The 10,644-nt window shown below is 43.6% G+C and overlaps 1 protein-coding gene across 1 annotated transcript in view; it reads right to left on the bottom strand.

Annotated features, from left to right (window-relative positions):
• Positions 1 to 10,644, bottom strand: part of MOV10L1 (Mov10 like RISC complex RNA helicase 1) — a 1,168,229-nt gene that overhangs the window by 238,444 nt on the left and 919,141 nt on the right. The window lies entirely within an intron of this gene.

Genomic DNA, 10,644 nt, shown 5'->3' with positions numbered 1-10,644 from the left:
GGCCCCTACATTGGGGGTAATATTCTAGGAACACATGTGTAGTGTCAGTGCTGGCTCTGCTCTAGACTTAGCTCTCTTTAACTACGACACAACTTCAGTGGTATTTTTCTAATCTACCCAATTAACAATATAGAGCCAATTACTAATATTCCCCTATTAGGAGCTCCATACTTATATGTTGATATGTATCTTAGAAGGTTTCTTCCCCACATATTACACTTCAGCATCTTTTGTCAGCCATATAATTTGTGCCACTTGAGTCACTTACTTATTTCAGGTTCTCTGTCCCCCTATTAATCTTTTATATATGCTACCTCTATTTTGAACTTAGTTATATTAGCATACTATAAATATATTATATCAGTTGCCGATTTTTCCCTTTATATACTAAGGTCCAAGAGTGGCCATGACAAATGCTAGCTTCCCTCGCATTTGAACCATTAGACTAGTTGGGTCCAAGAGTGACCTTCTGATTAATTGGGGGAGCATTTGCTAAACTACAAAAACAAGGTTTCATTTCTGTCCAATTTTATTTCTGACACATATGCAGGTTATGACTCATGTTATTCCTTTCTGTGTATATTATTTACAGGCTAGCATTCTCATATCTTCAGGCCCACTCTGTCATATTATTCCCCTATATTTTGTGGTGACACGGTGCCTCTTATCCTCACATATACAATTAAGATACAGGGCATAGGTTGGTAGTTCTTGCTTGTAGTGTTTTTCTTTTTTCAGACAATGCTGTATTCTATAATACTCACAATTATTTTTGTGTAAGATATTATAATGGTAAGGAAATTGCATGTATAACTACAACCCCTGTTTTCATTGTTATTGCTTAGGCATAATGCTACATACCCTATTATTGTGCTATCATTGTAACTGGACATATATTATGTGTTGTATTTGTTTAAAAACTCAATAAAAAAATACAAATTAAAAAATTAAAAATTATGCTTCCCTGATAATTTCCTTTCAATCTGTATGATGAGAGTCCACAACTTCATTCCTTACTTGTGGGAATACTGAACCTGGTCACCAGGAGAAGGCAAAGACACCCTAGCCAAAGGCTTAAATACCTCCCCCACTCCCCTCATCCCCCAGTCATTTTGCCGAGGGAACAAGGAACAGTAGGAGAAATATCATGGTATAAATGGTACAAGAACAAAAAATTTTGGTCCGCCCAACGGAGAAAACGGGCGAGGGGCCGTGGACTCTCCTCATACAGATGGAAAGGAAATTATCAGGTAAGCATAATTTATGTTTTCCAACTTAATATGAGGAGAGTCCACGGCTTCATTCCTTATTTGTGGGAAACATACCCAAAATCTAGAGGACACTGAATGAAAACAGGAGGGTAAAAAAGGAAATTTATGCTTACCTGTGATAAATTTATTTCTTTTACGATATGACGAGCCCACGGATTTCATCCTTACTTGTGGATATTAACCTCCTGCTAGCAGGAAGTGGCAAAGAGCATCACAGCAGAGCTGTCTATATAGCTCTTCCCTTCCCCTCCCCTTCCAGTCATTCGACCGAAGTTAGGAAGAGAAAGGAAAAGCCAAAGGTGCAGAGGTGACTGAAGTTTAACAAAAAATAAATACCTGTCTTAGAAATGACAGGGTGGGCCGTGGACTCGTCATATTGTAAAAGAAATAAATTTATCAGGTAAGCATAAATTTCCTTTAATTTTACAAGATATGACGAGTCCACGGATTTCATCCTTACTTGTGGGATACAATACCAAAGCTACAGGACACGAATGAAAAATAGGGACAAGACAGAAGCCTAAACGGAAGGCACCACTGCTTGAAGAACCTTTCTCCCAAAAACAGCTTCAGAAGAAGCAAAAGTATCAAATTTGGAAAATTTGGAAAAAGTGTGAAGAGACGACCAAGTTGCAGCCTTGCAAATCTGTTCAACAGAATCATCGCTTTTAAATGCCCATGAGGAAGCCAAAGCCCTAGTGGAATGAGCCGTAATTCTTTCAGGAGGCTGCTGTCCAGATGGATGATACTCTTCAGCCTAGAAGAAATAGGTAGCAGTAGCTTTCTGGCCCCTACTCTTTCCAGAAAAAACAACAAATAATGAAGATGATTGACTAAATTCTTTAGTCGCCTGCAAGTAAAACTTCAGGGCACGGACCACGTGCAAGTTATGCAACAGACGCTCCTTCTTATAAGGAGGATTAGGACATAATGAAGGAACAACAATTTCCTGATTGATATTCTTATTAGAAACAACCTTAGGAAGGAAACCAGGTTTGGTACGTAAAACCACCTTATCAGAATGGAAGAGAAGATAAGGCGAGTCACATTGTAACGCTGAAAGCTCAGAAACTCTATGAGCAGAAGAAATAGCAACCAAAAATAAAACCTTCCAAGATAACAACTTAATATCTATGGAATGCATGGGTTCAAACGGAACCCCTTGAAGAACATTATGAACTAAATTCAAACTCCAGGGTGGAGCAATTGGTCTAAACACAGGCTTGATTCTGGTCAGAGCCTGACAAAAAGACTTAACGTCTGGAACATCTGCCAAACGTTTGTGTAGTAAAATCGACAAAGCAGAAATTTGTCCCTTTAAGGAACTTGCTGATAACCCCTTCTCCAATCCATCTTGAAGAAAAGATAAAATCCTGGGAATCCTATCTCTACTCCATGAGTAGCCCTTGGATTTGCACCAATACATATATTTACGCCATATCTTATGGTAGATCTTTCTAGTAACAGGCTTACGTGCCTGAATCAAAGTATCAATGATCGAATCAGAGAACCCCCGCTTAGATAAAATCAAGCGTTCAATCTCCAAGCAGTCAGTTGCAGAGAAACTAGATTTGGGTGTTGGAAGGGTCCCGGAATGAGAAGGTCCTGCTTCAATGGAAGCTTCCACGGCGGCAGAGAAGACATGTCCACTAGATCGGCATACCAAGTCCTGCGAGACCACGCAGGCGCGATTAGAATTACTAAAGCCCTCTCCTGTTTGATCCGCGCAATCACCCGGGGCAGGAGAGCAAACGGTGGAAACACATAAGCTAGGTTGAACGACCAAGGCACTGCAAAGGCATCTATCAGTTCGGCCTGAGGATCCCTTGACCTGGATCCGGATCTTGGAAGCTTGGCATTCTGACGAGATGCCATCAGATCCATCTCCGGTCTGCCCCATCTGAGGATCAGAGTGGCAAAGACCTCCGGATGGAGTTCCCACTCCCCCGGATGAAACGTCTGTCTGCTTAAAAAGTCAGCTTCCCAGTTGTCCACTCCTGGGATGTAGATTGCTGACAGATAACAAGAGTGGACCTCCGCCCACCAAATTATCTTGGATACTTCTGTCATTGCTAAGGAACTCCTTGTTCCTCCCTGATGATTGATGTAAGCCACAGTCGTGATGTTGTCCGACTGAAAGCGAATGAAGTTGGCCGAAGCCAACTGAGGCCATGCCTGAAGCGCATTGAATATTGCTCTCAATTCCAGAATATTGATTGGAAGAAGTGACTCTGACTGAGTCCACACACCCTGAGCCTTCAGGGGATTCCAGACTGCACCCCAACCTAGAAGGCTGGCGTCCATCGTCACTATCACCCATGAGGGTCTGCGGAAGCACATCCCTTGGGACAGATGATCCTGCGACAACCACCAAAGAAGAGAGTCTCTTGTTTCCTGATCCAGATCTATCTGAAGAGACAAATTTGCATAATCTCCATTCCACTGCCTGAGCATGCTCAGCTGAAGTGGTCTGAGATGAAAACGAGCAAACGGAAAATGTCCATTGTCGCCACCATCAATCCAATTAACTCCATGCACTGGGCCACTGATGGCCGAGGATTGGACTGAAGGGTTCGGCATGCATTTCGAATCTTTAACTTTCTGACCTCCATCAAGAAAATTTTCATAGATATGGAGTCTATTAGAGTTCCCAAGAAGGGAACCCTTGTCTACATGTAGTGCATACTGATTTACCCTCCCCCGATAGGGAATAATGTCAGCCTGTTCTGATGTATCAAGTCTCCCCAGAAACAAATGACTGAACATACCTCAATGCTGCTTGTAGCATGACAGGGTTCTCCACACTGAAGATGTTTCTTTACACTACCTTCAACTGCTCTGTGGGAACCAGCATGGATCTTAGATAACATTTGCTAAGATCATCAACATCAGGGCAGAAAAATAAGATGTCTCCACTCCTCTTGGGAAGTAATAAACTGACGATTTCTCCCTGAGGAAAATAGTACTCACTGGCACCATTTTAAAATAAAAAACTTCTTGATTGAAGAATCTAAAACTAACACCTCACTTTACCTCTTCCTATCACTAACACCGGCAAAGAGAATGACTGGAGGGGGAGGGGAAGGGAGGAGCTATATATACAGCTCTGCTGTGGTGCTCGTTGCCACTTCCTGCTAGCAGGAGGTTAAATCCCACAAGGATGAAATCCGTGGACTCGTCATATCTTGTAAAAGAAAAGAGGTGGACCCTATTCTGAGGGCACCACAGCCTGCAAAACCTTTCTCCCAAAAGCTGTTTTAGCCGAAGCAAAAACGTCAATTTTGTAAAACTTTGAAAAAGTATGTAAGGAGGACCAGGTAGCCGTCCTACAAATCTGCTCCATAGAGGCCTCATTCTTGAAGGCCCAAGATGAAGCCACAGCTCTTGTTGAATGAACTATAATCCTCTAAAGAGGCTTAAGACCCGCTGTTTCATATGCTAAGCGAATAATGCTCCTCAACAAAAAAGATAGGGAAGTGGAAGAAGCCTTCTGCCCTCTTCACTTCCCAGAATAGACAACAAACAATGCCGAAGTCTGTCTAAAATCCTTTGTGGCCTGAAGATAGAATTTCAAAGCCCAAACCAAATCCAGATTATGAAGTAATCGTTCCTTCGAAGGAGGAGGATTAGGACACAAGGAAGGGACCACAATCTCCTGATTGATGTTGCGATCAGACACAACCTTGGGAAGAAAACCCAACCCAGTGCGAAGGACAGCATTGTCAGCATGAAAAACTAGGTAAGGGGGCTCACATTGCAAGGCCGCCATCTCAGAGACTCTGCGTGCCGAGGAAATAGCCAGTATAAAAAGAACCTTCCAAGACAGTAACTTGATGTCAAGTGAATGCATGGGCTCAAACGGAGCCCTCTGCAAATCCTCAAGAACTAGATTTAAACTCTAAGGAGGAGCGGAATGTCTAAAAACAGGCCTGATTCTAGACAGATTCTAGACAGAGCCTGAACAAAAGACTGTATACCAGGAAGCTCAGTGAGCCTCTTGTGTAATAACACAGATAGAGCCGAAATCTGGCCCTTTAAGGATCTAGTTGCAAGTCCCTTCTCCAAACCGTCTTTAGAAAGGAAAGAATCCTGGACACCTTGACCTTATGCCAGGGGATTCCACGCTCTTCACACCAGAACAAGTAGGTCCTCCACACGTTATGATAAATGCGACGATTGACCGGCTTTCTAGCTTGAATGAGAGTATCAATCAGCCTCTCAGAGCGTTCAATCACCTCGTAGTCAGCCTCAGAGAATCTAGATTCTGATAAACAAAGGGAACCTGTTCCAGTAGATCTCTGCGACAAGGTAACCTCCATGGAGGAGATGAGGACATCCCCACCAGATCCCCTCCTGCTTGATGCTGGCCACTACCCGAGGTAGAAGTGGTCACGGTGAAAAAATTTAAACTAGTTTGAACCTCCAAGGCAATGCTAATGCATCTATCAGCTCTGCCTGTGGTTACCTGGACCACGACCCGTATCTGGGTAGCTTGGAATTGAGTCGGGATGCCATGAGATCTATCTCCGGCGTCCCCCATCTGTTGAAAATCTCCGCAAACACCTCAGGATGGAGAGACCATTACCCCGGATAAAAGGATTGTCTGCTGAGGAAATCCGCTTCCCAGTTGTCCACACCCGGAATGTGGATCGTTGACAGCGAGCAGTTGTGGGCCTCCGTCCATTCCAGAATCCGAGATTGCTAGGGAGTTCCTCGTTCCCCCCTGATTGTTGATGTAAGCCACCGAGGTAATGTTGTCCGACTGGAATCGGATATACTAGGACGAACCCAGAAGAGGCCAAAGCCTTCAGAGCGTTGCAGATCGCTCGAAGTTCCAAGATGTTGATTGGGAGAAGAAATTCCTCTCGAGTCCACTGGCCCTGTGACATCCTGGCACCCCAAATGGCTCCCCATCCTGAGAGACTTGCGCCCGTAGTCACAATCTCCCAGGATGGCCTCAAGAAGGATGTCCCTTGGAACAGGCAATCTGGACAGAGACACCAAGAGAGCGATTCACTCGACCGGTTGTCCAGAGAAATCTGTTGAGACAGATAGGAGTGGACCCGTTCCATTGCCTCAGCATGCAAAGTTGAAGAGGTCTGAGGTGGAACATGGCGAATGGAATATCATCTATGCTGGACACCATGAGCCCAATTACCTCCATACACCGGGCCACAGATGGCCTTGAGGAGGTCTGGAGGGCAAGATAAAGTAATTTTGCAACATCTCTGGTCTGTAAGGAATATCCTCATGGATATGGAATCTATTATCGTGCCTAGGAATTCCACCCTGGTACTAGGCACCAGAGAACTCTCTTTTAAGTTTATCTTCCATCCATGAGAAGAAGAGCAGCTCTGGAATGGTCTTCTGCCAGTCGGCAGGGCGGAGCCTGAATCAGGATGTCGTCCAAGTATGGTGCTACTACAATACCTCTGGACCTCGCCACCGCAAGCAGAGCGCCAGAACCTTCGTAAAGACTCGGAGCAGTAGCCAGACCAAAATGAAGAGCCACAAACTGGAAGTGCTGATCCTGAAAGGGGAAACATGAAGTGATTTTTGTGTATTAGCACATGTAGGTAAGCATCCTTCAAGTCTATCGTAGTCATGAACTGTCCCTCTTGAAAAGAATAGACCTCATCGTCTCCATCTTGAACGATGGGACCGACAGAAACTTGTTTAGGAACATTAGGTCTAAAATCAGGCGAAACGTACCCTCCTTCTTTGGGACCACAAAAAGGTTTGAGTAGTACCCTAGACCTCTCTCCGATAGAGGTACTGGCACAATTACTCCCAGGGAGGAGAGATCTCTCACACACACTAGAAAAGCTTCTTGTTTTTCTGGTCTTGAAGATAGGTTTGATAAGAGGAATCTGCCCCTAGGCGGATAAGATTTCAAACCTATCCTGTAACCCTGAGCAATGACCTCTAGAACCCAAGGGTCTAGCACGTCCTCCAACCAAGCCTCCACAGAGAGATAGTCTGCCCCAAACATGATCCAATGCCGAATCGGGGGCCACCCCTTCATGCCGACTTTGTTTTGGCGGGCTTCTTGTTCTGCTTGGATTTATTCCAAGATTGAGATGGTTTCCAAGTTCCCTTGGACTGGTATTGGGATTTATCTGAACGAAAGGGACGAAAATTAGGACCTTGTCCTTTAGGTTTATTCTTCTTATCCTGCGGTAGAAATGCACCCTCTCCCCCAGTGACCATGGATATGATAGATTCCAGGCCTGGACCGAAAAGAATCTTCCCCTTAAATGGAAGGGAAAGCAATCTAGATTTTGAAGTCATGTCCGCAGATCAAGACTTCAGCCAGAGAGCCCTACAGGCTAGAACAGAAAAACCTGATGTTTTGGCATTCAGGCGAATAATCTGCATGTTTGCATCACAGATGAAAGAATTAGCTACCCTTCAAGGCCTTAATTCTCTCCTAGATCTCGTTGAGGGGAGTTTCAACCTCGATCATCTCCGATAGAGAGTCGCACCAATAGGTAGCGGTTCCAGCTACTGCAGCGACTGCCGGTGCAGGCTGAAACATTTTTCTTAATAGAGTTTCTAGCTTCTTATCCATGGTCTCCTTAAACGACAAACTATACTCAAGCGGGAGATTGGTGCGCTTAGCAAGCGTGGAAATAGCTCCATCCACCTTAGGGACAGACCCCCACAACTCCAATTGAGAGTCTGGAACGGGGAATAATTTCATAAAAGAAGGGGAAAAAGAAGATCCAAGCCTCTCCCATTCATTCTTAATATTTGCCATCTTTACGGGGACCGGGAAACTCTGTGGCACCACTCTGTCCTCATAAACCTTGTCAAGCTTAGGAATAGGTTCCTCTGGTAATTTAGGTTCTGGAACGTAACCAACACTTCCTTTAACAGAAAGCATAAGTACTCAATCCTAAATCTAAAGTCTGGTTCCTCCGCATCTGGAGGTTTAGAGGCAGCAGATTCCGACCCAGAAAGAGCCTCCTCTGAACTATCAGAGGCCTCTTTATCAGAGGATAATCTAATATCAGATAAATCCAAAAATTTGGTAGATGACCCCTGGGAAGGATAGCAATATTTGACCTTTCGCTTGCGCTTAGCAGGGCGAGGTAAAGGACTGAAGGCCGCAGACACTGCCATTTGTAACTGTTCAGAAAAGTCTGGGAGTAAGATGGCCCCTCCCGAAGGAGGATTCACAGTGCAATGCGAGGCTGCATGTGTAGTAGGAGATGATTGCAGGGAACGCACCTCATGGGACGGAGACCCCTCAGAGGTGGATGGCTCAGTGGTATTAAACATTGTTGTCTTTTTAGATATAATTACCTTATCGAGGCATGTGGAACATAATTGAGCAGGCGGGTATACCGTAGCCTCCTCACAATAAAAACAGGTATTAGATTTAGGAAAAGATGGACAATAGAGCAAGATAAATGGCACCTTTATACCCCCAATGGCTGGGGCACTTACCACCTCCTATGACCCAGGCCCCACAGAGAAACCACTTCTCCTGTAAACCGCACGGTTAGGAAAAATAAGTAAATTAGACCATACCCGGTCACATGGAGTGCCATGCAGGACCGCTCCTGCTCCAGAAAAGAAACACGCCAAAAATAACAGGAATAAAAGAAAAGTAAAACCTAAATGTTCCACATCTGCCTGTGCCTCATCTAACACATATCGCAGCATAAAAACATAATAAAGCAAGTTATGTATAAATCCCCTCTGATCAATATCCTCCTTCCGGAGATAATAACCCTTGATTCCATACAGATAAGGGAGTCAAACTGTGACCCTGTCTTGTTACGTTAACATATGAGATAAAATGAAACAATCTTACCGGAATCTCTGCCATGGAACAGACACACAGCCTCTCAAGTTTGACAGCCTTGTAGCATCGCATCTGACATGGACTTGAGTGATAGAAGCAGGCAGTGAAACTTGTCAACACTGATTGCTTAGGAGTTATTAATACGAGTCTGAATGTTTTCGCAGAAAGACTCTCCCTGCATCTCCAGACCCTAACATTCGTCAATGCTCTCGCTGAGAGGCTGACAAGACTACTTAAAACTCCAGTCCCATACCGAAGGGTACTACCCTCCATAAGAGACTAGTCTGAATCTTCCGACACTTCTCTGCCATCCTCCTGTGACGAAAGGCAAAGAATGACTGGGGGATGAGGAGAGTGGGGAAGGTATTTAAGCCTTTGGCTAGGGTGTCTTTGCCTCCTCCTGGTGGCCAGGTTCTGTATTCCCATAAGTAAGGAATGAAGCCGTGGACTCTCATATTAAGATGGAAATCTGGATTTGCACTTAGTGTATTGCACGTTCACAAGACTAAATTCAGCTCCAAAAAAAGAGCCGAATGCTGAGAGTGATCGCATTCGGCAGCTAACAAACTGCCAAATGCACACCACTACTTTTTGGTGAAAAATTGCCCTATACTTAACATGTGACCTGTTTGTTTTGATCACAATCCAAATTCATAATACTTAACATATTTTTCGATTATCACATGTCACAACTAAAAGGATTTAATAAACCCCCAGATAACACTTTTTGACTTATTACTGGATACCAAAATAATTTTTCAGATTCATTTTGCTCATGTGCAAAATACACTGACATTACCCTCACCATATTGGATGACTTTAGCAAGCACTGTGATCAGCCCCAGTCATTTTATAATTAAGATATTGCAGGAGAATCAAGGCAAATAATATTTTTGTCTGGTTTTTAGGAGGTAACCATTTCATGATAAAGAGCATATCATCATCAGACGAATTTAAAAAAAAGATTATTTTCACCTGTCTGTGTCCCAATAAACTCAATCTATTTAACAAAATAACATAGGCCTACTTATGTGACCTTATGCACAACACATATAAAGAAAAGAGAGACATGTTCCCTCTATTGCAGGACGTAAGTTCAGCTATCAGACAACTACCCCAGACCCAGAAGTGTGTATTTTTTTAAATCACATCCTACAAACCGGTATTTTGTGAGTAATATTCTTATTGGTTTAATTTTTTACCTTATGGCTTTGTGTAAAGTGAATCTAATAGCCATTATCCTGGTAATTGCATGCTAGTGATTGAGAGACCATTAGCAACCCCAGAAAAAGAAAAAAAAACAACAACTATAAACAAGTCTGAAAGTCAACCATTTGTCATGTGTCACTGTCATGCTATTTAAGACCCAGGCATCAGATCAAATTAAAACAGGAGTAATGAAGTCCCCCCCACAGCATGCTAGATGAAGGTTTCCTCCAAAAATGTAATGCTCTGTGAGACCCCTCAATTAAACAGTCTTTCACAACCTAAACGTGTTATTTTATTTTCCATCTATCATTAAAAGGTGAAGGGCCTGGATATGTCAACTGGCAATGATGA

Source organism: Bombina bombina, chromosome 6 (genome assembly GCF_027579735.1).
Source record: "Bombina bombina isolate aBomBom1 chromosome 6, aBomBom1.pri, whole genome shotgun sequence".
Taxonomy (NCBI): domain Eukaryota; kingdom Metazoa; phylum Chordata; class Amphibia; order Anura; family Bombinatoridae; genus Bombina; species Bombina bombina.
Note: the sequence above shows the minus strand (reverse complement) of the source record. Positions and strands in the feature narration are given on the sequence as shown.